The 14,384-nt window shown below is 41.4% G+C and overlaps 1 pseudogene; it reads right to left on the bottom strand.

The window, feature by feature from the left end:
• Window positions 1-5,367: 5,367 nt before the first annotated feature.
• Window positions 5,368-10,437, bottom strand: LOC117438812 (nicotinamide riboside kinase 1-like; annotated as a pseudogene).
• Between the last annotated feature and the right edge of the window lie 3,947 nt (window positions 10,438-14,384).

The raw sequence follows: 14,384 nt of genomic DNA, 5'->3' as shown, positions 1-14,384 counted from the left end.
ACCAGGCGTTGACACCCTTTGTGTGTACTGTGGCAAGTCGCCATGCACCTCCAGCTTGCTTTCAGAAGGTCTCCTCCCTCCTAGGTTTGAGAGCCCAGAGAACACTGTCCTACTAAATTCTGGCTGAAGACATGCAGGAAGTGTCAGTTATTTTAGTAAACCAAGTAATGTAAGAGAGGAACAGAAGAAAAGGGGTTTTGGCACACTGACCACCTCTCTCTGGAAAAAAAAGAATACCAGTCTTCTAACAGAAATAGCTCTTGAAGTTTTCCAGTTTTCCTTACTCTCACACTGTTCTTGCTCTCTGGACACTGTGTTACCTGACTGGATGGTTCTGACTACAGAGCTGCTCAGTGGCAAGTGCCACAAATAAACCATCAGACATATCCTCAGCTGGATGGACAAAAGAAGCATTGTTCCGAAGGGCACATGAAGTACTTTCAGATTGGGAGAAATCTCCAGGAACTGGCCAACAAAGTTGAAGTTGACAAGCAGGTATTCTTTATTGTGGCTTCGGGAGACACGGGGGATAGCTCCTCCTAGCGTGTCTCTCCCAAGCATCAACCAGGCTGTGATTATATTGTCCTTAAACATACATATTCATTAATTACATACATATTCATTGATTTACTTACACATTACAACATAAAACATTGTACTATGCCTTCATTACTTCGTTTTCGAATCGTTGTCATATCAATAACCACCAGGCCGGTTCTGGCCAATTCTTCTGCAGTACTTAACTATTTCCTTACCTTTGTAGTTGACAACAAAGCCTAATGTCCTTGAAGTTAGTAATTTACAACCCCATTCTTCAAGCAATCCCATTTTTCAAAACCCTGTATGTGTGACAAAACGAGCATCTGAATCAATGATACACAGTGTAAACGTTAAAAATCCAGCTTTTAGACTTTGAAGGTTAAAGGAGCAACAGATCTTCAAGGTAAAAAGTTTGTTCCAACTGCATCAGTGTTCATGGTGACTGCATTGTCATGTGCTTTCCCTTATTTGACATCATGAAGAAATCACCCTTGATGTCAATCTAAACCTGTACTTGCCTTTCAGTCCTTCTTAGATATAAGCCATTGGACTTACATAGAACACCACTCTTTCTACTGCACCATGTTTGTAGACATGCAAGACACTTACCAAAGCTTCCTTCTGCTATGACCAGCCTGAAGTTGCAGCCAGCAGAAGGTGACACCGCTTCCAAAAGCCCATTCTTTCCTCACAAAAGAGCCTCAGGCTCCTGCCCTGCAGCTCTCCCAAACTGCTTTCTTTACAGGTAGCACAGCCCTGGCAGTCAAAAGGCAACTGCTAGGGGCAAATTCGATTTTTCCTGTCAGGGGCTGTACTACTTTAAAAGCAAAAGCATTCTACCAATATAGGCAACTTTATAACGGCACTTTAAAGACTTTATTTCCCAAACAGACTCAGAAGAGTTCCTTGTCTTTTCTCCCTCAGGTGAGTTGCTGTAGCAACGATGAAGAGAACATGCAGTTTAAGCAACATGGGTGACACCTAGCCAGTTTTGACTGCCCATCCATGGGCAAGAGCCCTGCTCTGCTTTCTTTTATTCTTATGTGCTGGGGGTGAATGAATCTTCCAAATCCTTTTGAACTTGCTGGTCCTGTCTGCCTCCTATGGCATTAAATCACAGAAGCTCATTGTCTGCTGTGTGAAATGCCACCTTAATAGAAATTGGTCAATCTGTTTCAAGTGAAGGAATTTCACCTAAAACTAGTATTCATAAAATTTGGTGAATACTAGTTCCGCATCCACTTGACTCATAGCTTTCAAGGTTTTGTAAACCTTGCCCTTTCTTCCCTCAGCCTTCTCCTCTGCAGAATGACACCTCTAGCATTTCCATTTCTCCTCACAAAGTGGCTGCTCTGTTCCCTTGATCCTGTTACTTGCCTTTCTTTTAACTCCACCATGGACTAGCTCCAGATGTAGAAACCAGAACTGCACTATACTGAAAATGTGGTTCCACCAGTTCTACACAGGAACAAACAGCACCACCTGTTTTGTTCACAAACACCCTTCCATAAGATTGCTTATCTAATATTTTGATGCAGCCCTGCACCATGGGGATGGTTTCAGAAAAATTCTTAAAGATCTCTGCCCTGAGCTGTAACTACAAGTTGCTGAATTGCAACCTCAATACCATGTATATTCTGATAAATGATATATACCACAAATACATAAATCTTTACTGGAGCACGTCTATTCCTTTTGCCCATGGAAGTGTTACCTGGCAATGAAAAAGTTAAGATTTTGTAAAGGACAGTGTGTGCAAGCTTCAAAATCTTCAGTTTAGAACTGAACAGAAACATGTGGGAAGGTGTCGTGGTTTAAACCAAGTCCCCCAACTCCCAGAGAGTTAGGAAGGAGAATCCAAAGAATGTAGCCCCCACGGATTGAGATAAGAACGGTTTAATAGCTAAGGCATAACACAAAATCACTACTGCCATTTACTACTACAAATAATAATGATACAGCCATAACAAGCGAAAAGAATACAACAACCCCACCAGCCACCGACCCATAACTCACTCCACCCTGCCCGGCCGAGAACCGCATGCTCCCTCCTCCATTTTCCTCCAGAGCCCCCCCCTCCAGCTCTCTCTCCCAGTTGCATCCTGGGTATGACGTGCTATGGTATGGAATACCTCATTGGCTAGCCTGGGTCAGGTGTCCTGTCTCTCCTTCCTCCCAGACTCCCCTCCTCACCGGCAGAGCACATGCTCAGAAAAGGCCTTGAACAAAAACACCCACAAAACATGCTCGCTATCAAGCAGTTGTTCCCAGCCCAGAAGTCAAAACACAGCACTGCACCAGCTACAGGAAGGAGAAAAAAATGACTGCTACTGCTCAAACCATGACACAAGGAAAAAGTGTTTGCTTACAAGCTCAAAGACTTTGAGGAGAGGCAGAATACTGACAAATGACCCATCTGCATCAGAAAAAGAGTAACCAGAAAGATTAGGAAGGCAGAAGTAATTTTGAAAAGCCTAGCCAAAGAGAAGGTAACTGTGTTCCTAAACCTGATTCATGAGAAATCACACCCCTTGAGATAAAGAGACCCTTGCTCACAAAGACCCTTCCTCAAAGAACATACGTGGTGAAATAAATATATACTGTGTCTTTAAACAGAGGAGAATGTAAAAGCCAATGACTGTAGTTACACTCTTACGTATATGGAAAATACTGATTTCACTCTTTGAAACATATAAAAGTGGACAGCTGCCACACTGAGGGTGTGCCAGCTTCATGGAGTTACCAGCTAGCAGCCATATCTGCCCAGAGATGAAATAAACATCTCTACTCTGTGTGTTATCTCCTCTCTGTAAACAACCCTGATTTTAAGACAACAGAAGGATTTCACAAAACTGAGCTCCTTGCCACTGGAGGAGTGTTTGACTACTTCAGTGTCCTGGGTTCAGCAGTAGCAGTAATTTTTTCTCCTTCTTGGTAGCTGGTGCAGTGCTGTGTTTTGACTTTTGGGCTGAGAACGGTTGCTGATAGCAAGTATGTTTTGAGTTACTGCTCAAATGTTTGGTTTTGTCCAAGGCCTTTTCTGAGCCTCATGCTCTGCCAGGGTGGAGGGAAAGCTAGGAGGAAGGAGAGACAAGACACCTGACCCAGGCTAGCCAAAGAGGTATTCCATACCATAGCACGTCATACCCAGGATGTAACCGGGAGTTACCCAGAAGGGCTGGAGAGCTCTGGGGGGATGGAGGAGGTATCAGTCGGTGCTCGGTTGGGCAGGGTGGGGTGAGTTATGGGTCGGTGGCTGGTGAGGTGTTGTATTCTCTTCACTTGTTATTGGCTTATTATTATTTGTAGTAGTGGTAGCAGTAGTGATCTGTGTTATACCTTAGTGATTAAACTGTTCTTATCTCAATCTGTGGGGGCTACATTCTTTGGATTCTCCCTCCTAACTCTCCGGGAGTTGGGGGAGCAATGGGGGGGGAGTGAGTGAACGAGCTGTGCTTGGTTTAAAACACGACATTCAGAAAGCATGGTATCATCTGCAAACATAGTAATTCCATTGTTCATTTCCTCATCTGAAACACACCTAAACTGGCTGAATTGAAATCACTCTGGTACTGCCAAGTGAAGCCCTCCCAGAGGGTGAAGCTCAAGGGAAAGCACTGTAGGGGTGAGTAATACAATCTATACTGCCAAGTATTAGCTAATCTCTCACAGTTGCCCCTTCCAAAGGAAAAGAGAACAGAAAAATACAGTTTAAAATCCATCTTGAAGTATTTTTACTGCAAAATTGTAATACAAAATAGAACTTGGAAGCACTTTGTCTGAAACACAAGCTTCACAAAACTCCACTCTTTTAACAACTCTTGATATATACAGGTTTAGGACCCTTAATACTGTTAACAATAAAGCATTATATTTCAATCACTGATCAGTTCAGCTAACACACAGTATATAGCCCATATATATAACCCATCCTTTGCTTTTCATGTCTGTAGGTGATTTCTATTCTAAATGATAAGTTTTCAAAGAAAATGTAAGAGTTCATAAATTATTCAGCCACCCTAAATGATTAAACTTTCCAGTTTTCTATTTTATCTAAATATACAAATTCTACAAAAAAAGCTTCAACATACATTTCACATAGCTGCTTTCTGAATACATTCGTTACTGCAATTTCAACCTGAGCTATGATTATTAACCAGAATTATTTCTTCCCTCTTCCTCCTCCCTGATGCGCGCATTTATTGTAGTAGTCTGTGCCACCCCAGTCCTTGATTTTCACACAATACATGTACTTAATGTCATTAACGATGCATCAGTATTCTATCCTCCATATTGTTCCCACCATCTTTTCCCAACAACCTGACTTCTCTTCAGGTTTGTTTGGATTTTTTTAAATATCCACTCCTAACTGCTCAAACCAACACACAACATAAAAATTACTTTGCAACACACAGAGGTGTTTATGCAAGTAAGTTCAGTTACATATTCAATAACAGCTTCTGTTACTGAATAAGCAGTGTAACACTTCATACCATGTTCAAATTACTGCTGCTACAACATACAACCAGTTCATCTAACCATATTTATCAGTGATTAGAAGCTTGTAAAATTAATCACTGTCCTTTGTATATGAACATTTAAAATTGTATTGATCCACGTTCAAATATGCTTATTAGTCCAAAAGAACTGCATCTTTCTAGTTTAGTTTTGTATACAAAAATATGTTTATATGCTTTAAAATGTACACATTCAATCAAACATCAGTGAAAGAATGACTGATTAAAGAAATTCTGAAGAATAATGCAGTGTTGATATTACTCAACAATACCTGAGGCTTACAGACTCAGTAATCACTACAATCCACTTGTATTCTCCAAATGGGTATTATAAACATACATTAACATCTGCTCAGTTGGTTGGCTTGCCAAGTATGACAGTCTTGGGGCTTTCAATTCACATCAGACGGAACCCAAGCTTTCTATGTTATCATACTGTGACCTGCTGGTCTAAAAGATAAAAACCATAAATTTAACCTGTAGCATCATTTCTCACTCAGTTTGCATGTAACATCACTGTATATTAGAAACTAATACCAACACCACACCTGTTTTCACTAATGCTTTGCCCCATATTCCTTCTCTTCTCCCTTTTTTAAAATATTTTATCATTAGATAGCACTGGATCCACCTATTATTTCACAACATCCAATTTCAAGGAAATTGATGACTTAAAGTAATGGGCAAACATGTATAAGGACTGTGTGTGATACATAAGGGGACAGAGATCTACGTAATCCTTGCAGTATTTTCATATAAAAGGATTAGTTTCTTGTTAACTTGGAATTGAATAAGCACATTCAATTTCACTAACATTACTTACTTTCTTCCCTCAGCTTTTTAAATTCCTGTATTATATCACTGTACACACTGGATAAAAGCTCCTCTTGGGATTTTGTTCCATCCAAATAAACTAAGAAAGATGAAAGAAAGTTTTCATGAGTTCTATGCCAGTTATTTTTTAATAGCAATTGGCAAAGGTTTTGGTATTCCTGTGAGTGCCATCAGGAGATGAAAAAAATAAACCCCAAGAACAATACCTCCCTTTCCTTTGTTTCCCAAACTTGTTTTAGATGTTAAAAATAACCTAAAGTAAAAATGCTCTAGTTAAGAATTACTTTTTTGTGTGTGTGTGTATGAAAGTCTCCATAAGGGTAATGGTAGTAACATTAGGACAGTAGAGTAAGGGTTCCTATGCAGTGGAAGACCTCAGGTTATTCCTCAGCTTCAGGGATTCAGCACATCAAGGAAAGGCATCACAGTTCCCATTCTCACTGCACAGTAAGACGTGTGCTGATGAAGCAGTCACTTGAATTCTCCCAGTGGGCAGTCCAAGAGCTGTATAGCTGTGAACATTACACAAGCTCACGGTAGTGTCTCATCAGCTGGCCCAGCTTTGAAACTTCACATGCAAGACTGGTGACTGTAGTGCAGTCATACGTAAGACACTAGGAAGTGTCTCAAGTGACTTAACAAGGATTTCAGTTATGATCTGAGGAACCGTGACAGTGCATCTGCTGTCGTCTCGGAAGTTCCTATAAAGCCACACATATATGTGCTAGCTTGTTACATACACCATACAAATGTTCTAGCCATTTAAAATAATAGCTTTTTAAATGGACTTAGTAACCAGAAGCTTTGTATCTTTTTAACTTCATAACTTTCATCGTTAAAAAAAACCCCTCTTATAGACTTAAAAATAACCAGCAAAAGACCCAAACTGTCCAAGTGCCACAAAAACATCTGAAGAAAACTTTGTCCCATTAAAAAAAAACAACCCCACAGCCCAATGGTAACTGTGTAAGAGCCACATTTTAGCATTTTCTAAGTTTAAAAGTAGGGATACCATACCAATATTACTTGCATTCTCTTCCAATTCACTTTTATGTTTCAGATACATAGGCCACACGTGTCCATCGAAGTAACCCGGTGTATCTGCTGGCTGATAGACTCTGGTGCTACACAAAAATACATTTGCTTTTCCATAAAAGTTTTGCATTTCCCCCTATGTGTCAACTGATATAATAACAACATCTATCCAAATAAAAAAAAAAGACTGGGAGGGTGTATAAATATTGGACCAAAATAGATTCCTTTTTTTTAATATAATCTGTGATATATAGACTCTTGCTAACTTACCTATTTCTGCCAATCAAGCTACATTTAAGATAAGGCAAAAGTTGTGGGTCTGGGGTTTTGTTTAATTTAAAAAGGTATTATATGTAACTTAAGCTGTACTGAAAGTGTTACATAGAATCACAGAATCATAGAATAGTTAGGGTTGGAAAGGACCTCAAGATCATCTAGTTCCAACCCCCCTGTCATGGGCAAGGACACCTTACACTAAACCATGCACACAGGGCTCTGTCCAACCTGGCCTTGAACACTGCCAGGGATGGAGCAATTCACAACCTCCCTGGGCAAACCCATTCCAGTGTCTGACCACCCTTACAGTAAAGAACTTCCTCCTTATATCCAATCTAAACTTCCCCTGTTTAAGTTTGAACCCATTACCCCTTGTCCTTACCACTACAGTCCCCAATGAAGAGTTCCTCACCAGCACCCTTATAGGCCCCCTTCAGATACTGGAAGGCCTGCTATGAGGTCTCCACGCAGCCTTCTCTTCTCCAGGCTGAACAGCCCCAACTTTTCTCAGCCTGTCTTCATATGGGAGGTGCTCCAGTCCCTGATCATCCTCATGGCCCTCCTCTGTACTTGTTCCAACAGTTCTGTGTCCCTTTTTATGTTGAGGACACCAGAACTGCACACAATACTCCAAGTGAGGTCTCACAAGAGCAGAGTAGAGGAGGGGCAGGATCACCTCCTTTGACCTGCTGGTCATGCTCCTTTTGATGCAGCCCAGAATACGCTTGGCTTTCTGGCCTGTGAGCGCACACTGAAGCCGGCTCATGTTCATTTTCTCATGTACCAACACTCCCAAGTCCTTCTCCACTGGCTGCTCTGAATCTCTTCTCTGCCCAACCTGTAGCTGTGCCTGGATTGCTCTGACCCAGGTGCAGGACCTTGCACTTGGCATGGTTAATGTCAAGTGCATGGTTACCAAACCAAATTACTTTTTTTTGTTTTCAGTTGTTTTTTTCTGTATATAGATTTCCAAGTTTTAAATAACTAGGGGTTTGCCTAGTCACATCCATCATCCAGCCTGGACACCAAGTCCTTAAAGGTGAGTCTAATGAGAAAGCAACAAAGTGGGAATCAACCAAATCCTCTCCAGGAGATTTCTTCACTCAGCCATCAGATTCTGACTGTGTGCACAATCTGTTGCTGCAAGTACACAATATTGCTCCACATATGGAGGCACTTCAGACATTGGCTCAATAATCTAAATAAGATAAACAGTGCAACTAATGCACAGCCTAAACAAAGCATACACTAAACCCGCACATGAATATTGTTACTTTAGCAATAATCATCATGTGCTATAGTCAACCAAATATAAGACTGCTTAGTATTTTTTAAACTGTTTTTTCATTTTAAGCATGGTTTAACTCCAATATGCAGTCAGTAATCTAAATAATTTAAAATCATTTATTTGGACAAGTTTTATGTTTTATAGTGTTTGTAAAACATTTTACTATCTCTGTGCTCTAATATAAATAAATAAATCATAAAGATAATAAAAAGTCCCAACCAAGCCGTAAACCAAAACAACCCTCCCCTCATGCTCAGGCATGCTTTTGTTAATGTTGGTTAAATACCCACACAGTCCTTCTCCGTGAATCACAGAGGACAGATAGCTTACATTTTGCAAGAACCAAATAAAAACAGTATAAAAGAACCAGTCCAGGTTATGGGGCACAGTGACCCTCCATGAGCAGTAACCTTACCTCCTTCTCCTTTTGCACTCTTCGTAAGGAAGGGTCAAAAATATCTTCTATTCCATAGTTCATTAAGTGGCCTAAGATATAAGCATGTTTAGTTCCCTCTTCCTTTTTAATGTGGCTTTAATATACCAGGTTATATACTACTGCTTACTCATAATTGTATAGAAGAAAGCCTTCAACAATCAAAATATAAACATCTGTATTTTTCAGATTGTCACACGTATTTTGTGGCTCTTCTGTCACACACCTGAGCTGCTGGGCTTTTCATCCAATTGTGAATACTTTTCACCATTTCATCCATATAAAGGGCATCAAGCACTAGACAGAAACAGAAAGTTAGGCATCTCTAAAAAAAACAAGAATTAAAAAGCTCCTATCAAAACCTAGGTAATTGGTAAGAATCAAATAATCTACATACAAATCGTATATGAAAGGAACAGGATTACCCCCAAATACCTCTCACATGTATGAGTAGTTCCATGCTTGCAACTGATGATACCCTGAAACTAAGCTTTCCCCAAGACTGGGGTATTTTTTGGTGGTCTGTCTGAGTTCTGTAGCACCAGAAGGTGTGTGAACACATTTCACAGCCTTTCCCCTGACAACAGAAACAGAAGGGACTGTTCCCATATTCCACAAAACTTGTAAAAAAACTTACTTACCCTGAGACCTGTACCCTTCTGACAATTGTCACTGACACAGGTGAAGGGAGCAGGAGCTCAACACTGTTCCTCTTTGAGTTTTTATTGGGTTCAGGTATTTGGAAGGTAGAGATGGATGGATGAATTGAAGAGAGAATGCAACAGTGCAATGTAGCACCTGTTTGTCTGTAGACATGTAAGAACATACTGAGTAAGTACTGAAAGGTATAGAGAAGGCAGCTTTTGGGTAACAGAAGAGCAAACACATTTTAGAGGAGTTTAAGAGCAGCATTAAACATATATTTGAACCAGAATGTCCAACTTACCTCTCAAGTTCACATTCCAATTTCATGAAGTCTAGAAATTGAGCTAAAGACTACATAGCTGAGAAAGAGTCAGTTTTCAGGTACAATTTAAGGGTCTGGCAAATATTCTGGTAATACATTTTGTGACACCAAGTATCAACAGAGATTATCCAATAAGCAACTGTTCACAACTAATATTACCTGAACCAAAGCACTAGCCTAAGTGGATCTGGCTCTAGAAGTTATAATTAAATTGGCACATTGAGCCGGGATTAACCATGAACTTCATCTGGTCTCTATGTATTATCTGACACGAAGTAATGGTGGCAGGATCAGACCCAAGTTTTGATTGATTTGGAATAAGGACAGTGAAAGGTAGTTCAGAACAAGAAGTGCAGAAGCTCAGCATAAGAGAATTTCAATACAACATTCAAAAGCAATGCATCAAAGTTGACTGACCATCATATAGCTTAAATCCACGTTCATCTGTTTCTACTTCAGACTCTGGCTGAAGAAGGAAAAAAAGGAGTATTTTCAAGGCAGCTTTTATGACCACTGTCAGAGATACATACTCTTCAGTTACAAGCATAGGGTTATACACTTTTGTATCCCAAATGATTAAATTTATCTTCAAAATTAAATGCTGTATACGACTGTTAAAATAGAATACAAACACAAAAATATTGTTTAATCTGGAACAACAATTTTCCCAATCTACCTCACAAGTTCACTAGAGCTTTACTTCAGAAATAAGAGCTCTTCACTATCCTTAACAAACACTCCAATGTCAATGCAAAAGTCATTCTTCTGTTTTGATTTTAGAGACAAAGAACTACCTATTGCTATAGTGGTATAGAGTTAACAAAATTTCATTAACTCATTAGCACAGAGTATCTTGAAAAGCATCAAAGAAGACAACGGACTTCTTTAGCTGTGTATACTCTGTGGTTCTGGCTACGAAAGTTCAATTACTCTCAGTGCTCATTTTATTTCTCTTTCACATGAAGTTAACATTATCTTAATACGAAGAATCATTTAAAAAGTTTATCAGAGGAGAACTGAAAAGAGAGAAGCTATACTAAAAGCTGTGCAGCCTACTTTTACCTATCAGGTCTTTCCATCAAGACAGTTACCTTAAAAAGTCATCTTGACAGATTATATCACAATTGGGAAGCATTTCTTAAGCTTTTCTTGCCAGTGTTGTTTTCCCCCCATTTGTTACACTGAGTTGAAAACAGGAAAAATGCATCAAGACAAAAAATCAATATTTTAAACATATGTACATGCTAACACAGATATTTATGTACATTAGACACAAACAAACCTCCTCTTAACTCCCACCCCCAAAAAAAGTTTATTCCCATTAAATACTCGCTACTCTGAAAGAATTCAACAGCTTTCAGACAGTAAATCCAGCAGTGCCAGGAAAGAGGTTAGAGAAAGGTGGTACCTGGGATCTGAAGACAACATTTAACTTTTTTTTTGAGGGTTACATGTTCCTGAGACCATTATATGTTGTATTTGTAATCTACTTTCAAAAACACAGAAGCATAGAATCATAGAATAATTAGGGTTGGAAAGGACCTTAGATCATCTAGTTCCAACCCCATTCATTCATAGAATACAATACATACAATAGAAATTGTATCACTTCATCTGAAAAGAAGACCAGTCTTTAGATGCAGAGGAAATTTATTGCTAACACCTTACCCTCCAAGGCCAATATCAATACCTCATGGTTTTTTTCTCCTCAATTCTGCTTTTTCACTTATCAAAAATAGTAGCCAGAGAAAACTCTTATTCAGCAACAACAAAAGCAGCTATTATATATAAGGAATACCAATACAGATAAACTTACTTTTTTTTTTCTTTTGCAAGGCTAATGCCAGTACCACAACTGCTTGTTTTAATGCTGACAAAAAAAACCCCCTGCAACATACATGCCACATCACAGATTTACCCTAGTATATCAATCATTTGTGGGGGTAACTCCGAGACTCAGTTCTACAATATTAATACCACGAGATCCTCAAGAAAGGCATTCACTAGATCAAAAGCGATGGTATAAAGAAGATTTGGTAAATAGAGCTGTGGGGCAAAACAAAGCAAAAAGCTGATGAGACGAATTGACATGCTGAGGAGAAAGACATTTTAAAAATCTCATTAGAGTTATAACAAAGATATGCTCAAAGACTCTTTTAAGAACCTTGTCTTAGCAGTGTGAGAATTCACCACTGCGTTATGAGACTTAGCAGTGCCAACCATGCAAGTGCTTCTCTTCTGCTCCACCACAGAATAATTTGGAGTCATTACAGCTACTGTAAAGGCACTTTGGCATTGTAGCGGACTTAGCACTGAGATGGACTAAACAGCGCTTCATCTTCTTCATAAAAGAGCAAAACTGAAACCTGGAAAAGGTTATATACCCATACACCTGTTGCTATCAAGTAACCAACCCTGGGGCCTGTGGCTGGCTGACACTTCATGGTCAGAAACTGCCAGAAGACACAACACGTGCCTTTCCCTGACTCTCTCAGATCTTTCCTCTGCGGCAGGTGTTTGAAGAGTCCACAGTGAACTACACTGGAAAGCTACCAACTGAAAAACAGTTTTGCAAAGGAGGAGGGAAGGGAAGAAGTTAGTTTTCAGCACAACCAAATTCCTCCAGTTTACCATCCATTACCTGTGGCCTGTAAAGGTATGGGCAGGAGAAAGGCAGTAAAGGGGATGCTTCTCTTGGCAGCAAGCACTAGTCTACAGAATTTATCAAACCAGTTTAAAATCATTAAACATGCTTTCCACAAGCATAAACCATTAACTATTTAAACCACATGCAAAAACCCTGGTTTTCACCTGGTCGGCCTCCAAGGTCATGCTTAAGGAGGTAAAGCCTAGACACCTAAGAGAAAAATTACTATTTCCCCTGCCCAACAAGCCAGTATCTGTACTTAAGGCATCAGTTTGAAAGTAAAACCACACCATTTCTGTGAGGGTGAAGTTTCAGATACAGAGTTTGCATTTGGTGCAACAACTGCAAGTTAGCGTTCTCAGGTCTGTGATGTGATCTTTGCATGTTTGCTTAAGATATTTTCCTGTAAAATAAAAGACATACTGACTAGCCCAAGCCATCACCAGTGTGATAATGTTCCTCTGCGTACCTGCAGTAGTTGGCACTGGCAAATTTGCAAGTTAGCATGCAGAGTTGTTTCTAAGAGCACTGCCACTGTCTCAAGTTCAACAATGCATCGTATATCTGTGGTATTGGCCACCTATCTGGAAAGCGCAAACACATGATCTGCTCTGAGGAAAGCAGTGATAACCAGTCCATTGAAAAATAAAGATCTAAGATCACCAGTAAGGTTTGTGTGTCAGAGGATTAGCCTTGAGTCCCACAAAAAAAAGGCAATAACAAAACTAAACAACATCTGGACACCACATGCTGAGCTTGGGACTCTAATTTACGTCACTGTCTATACAAAATTATCCCAGCTTCGGGCAAAAAATACCAGGATGAAAAAAGCCACCAGAGCTCTTTCTCCGCCCAGAGTAACAAGTAGCACGAATTGCACACGACCGATTTGTTACCAGTAACACTGAACTCCTAAACTCTCGGTCTCAGTTTAGATCTTTTAAACAGGACACTAAACCCGTGCTAACCCCAAAAAGGAACTGCTTCCACGGTAACTTTTTTTCAACAGCGCGACGGAGCTGCAGCACGCAGTTGACAGGCGAGGTAGGCTTCCTCCCAGGCCCCGCCACAGCCGGGTGGAAGTATCCGGTCACCGAACCACACCGCCGGGACACGAAGTGGGGGACTTACAGCTCCTAACACCTCAGCTTCTCTGTGGTAAACGTAACTTTAACGCTGCTCCCAGACACCGGGACAGCACCGAGGGGACCGCCTCGGCCGAGGCGCTTCCCTGTGCCCCGTCACGGAACTGCCCGCTGCACGAGGCCCCGTTCACACGCCGCTCTTGGCGTAGCTCGCAACTCACCACCGCCGCGTCACGGTTCACTGACCGTTACGCCCCCCTCCACCCTGCAGATACTCCCCCGCTTTCCTCGGGCCTCGCCGCCGCCACCAACCGACCCCCAAGAGCGAAACCCACCGCTTCACGCGCCGCTCCTCTCGCTGCCCGCCCCATTGGGCCGCTCTCGTGCCGCTTTGGGGGGCGGGGCTCAGCGTGCGCGGGGATTGCTGGGTCCTTGCCTGGAGCCTGCGAAACTCCGTGGCAGCCACTGGGGGGCGCTGCCTGTGCTCCCGCCTCCCCGTTTCGCCCACTCCCCTCGCCCTTTCTTCCTACGTCCGGCCGGGCACCGGTTACGGCAGCGAGGAGGGTTGCCCCACTCGTAGGCAGACCACTACCGCTGCTTCGTCTACACTCCGGCCGACTTCAGGCCATGTCTAAGCCTCCACCTAAACCTGCAAGCCAGGTAAAGAAGGGCCCCTACGGCACGAGCTGACCTGTGTTCGCCTTTGGCCTCACGGGCCGCGCGTCTATGGTCTGGGGGTCGGGTCTGAGCTATTTGAGCAGG

This window comes from Melopsittacus undulatus, unplaced genomic scaffold (genome assembly GCF_012275295.1).
Source record: "Melopsittacus undulatus isolate bMelUnd1 unplaced genomic scaffold, bMelUnd1.mat.Z mat_scaffold_639_arrow_ctg1, whole genome shotgun sequence".
In the NCBI taxonomy this organism is placed as follows: Eukaryota; Metazoa; Chordata; class Aves; order Psittaciformes; family Psittaculidae; genus Melopsittacus; species Melopsittacus undulatus.
The sequence above is the reverse complement of the archived record's forward strand: the minus strand, read 5'-3'. Positions and strand labels throughout refer to the sequence as shown.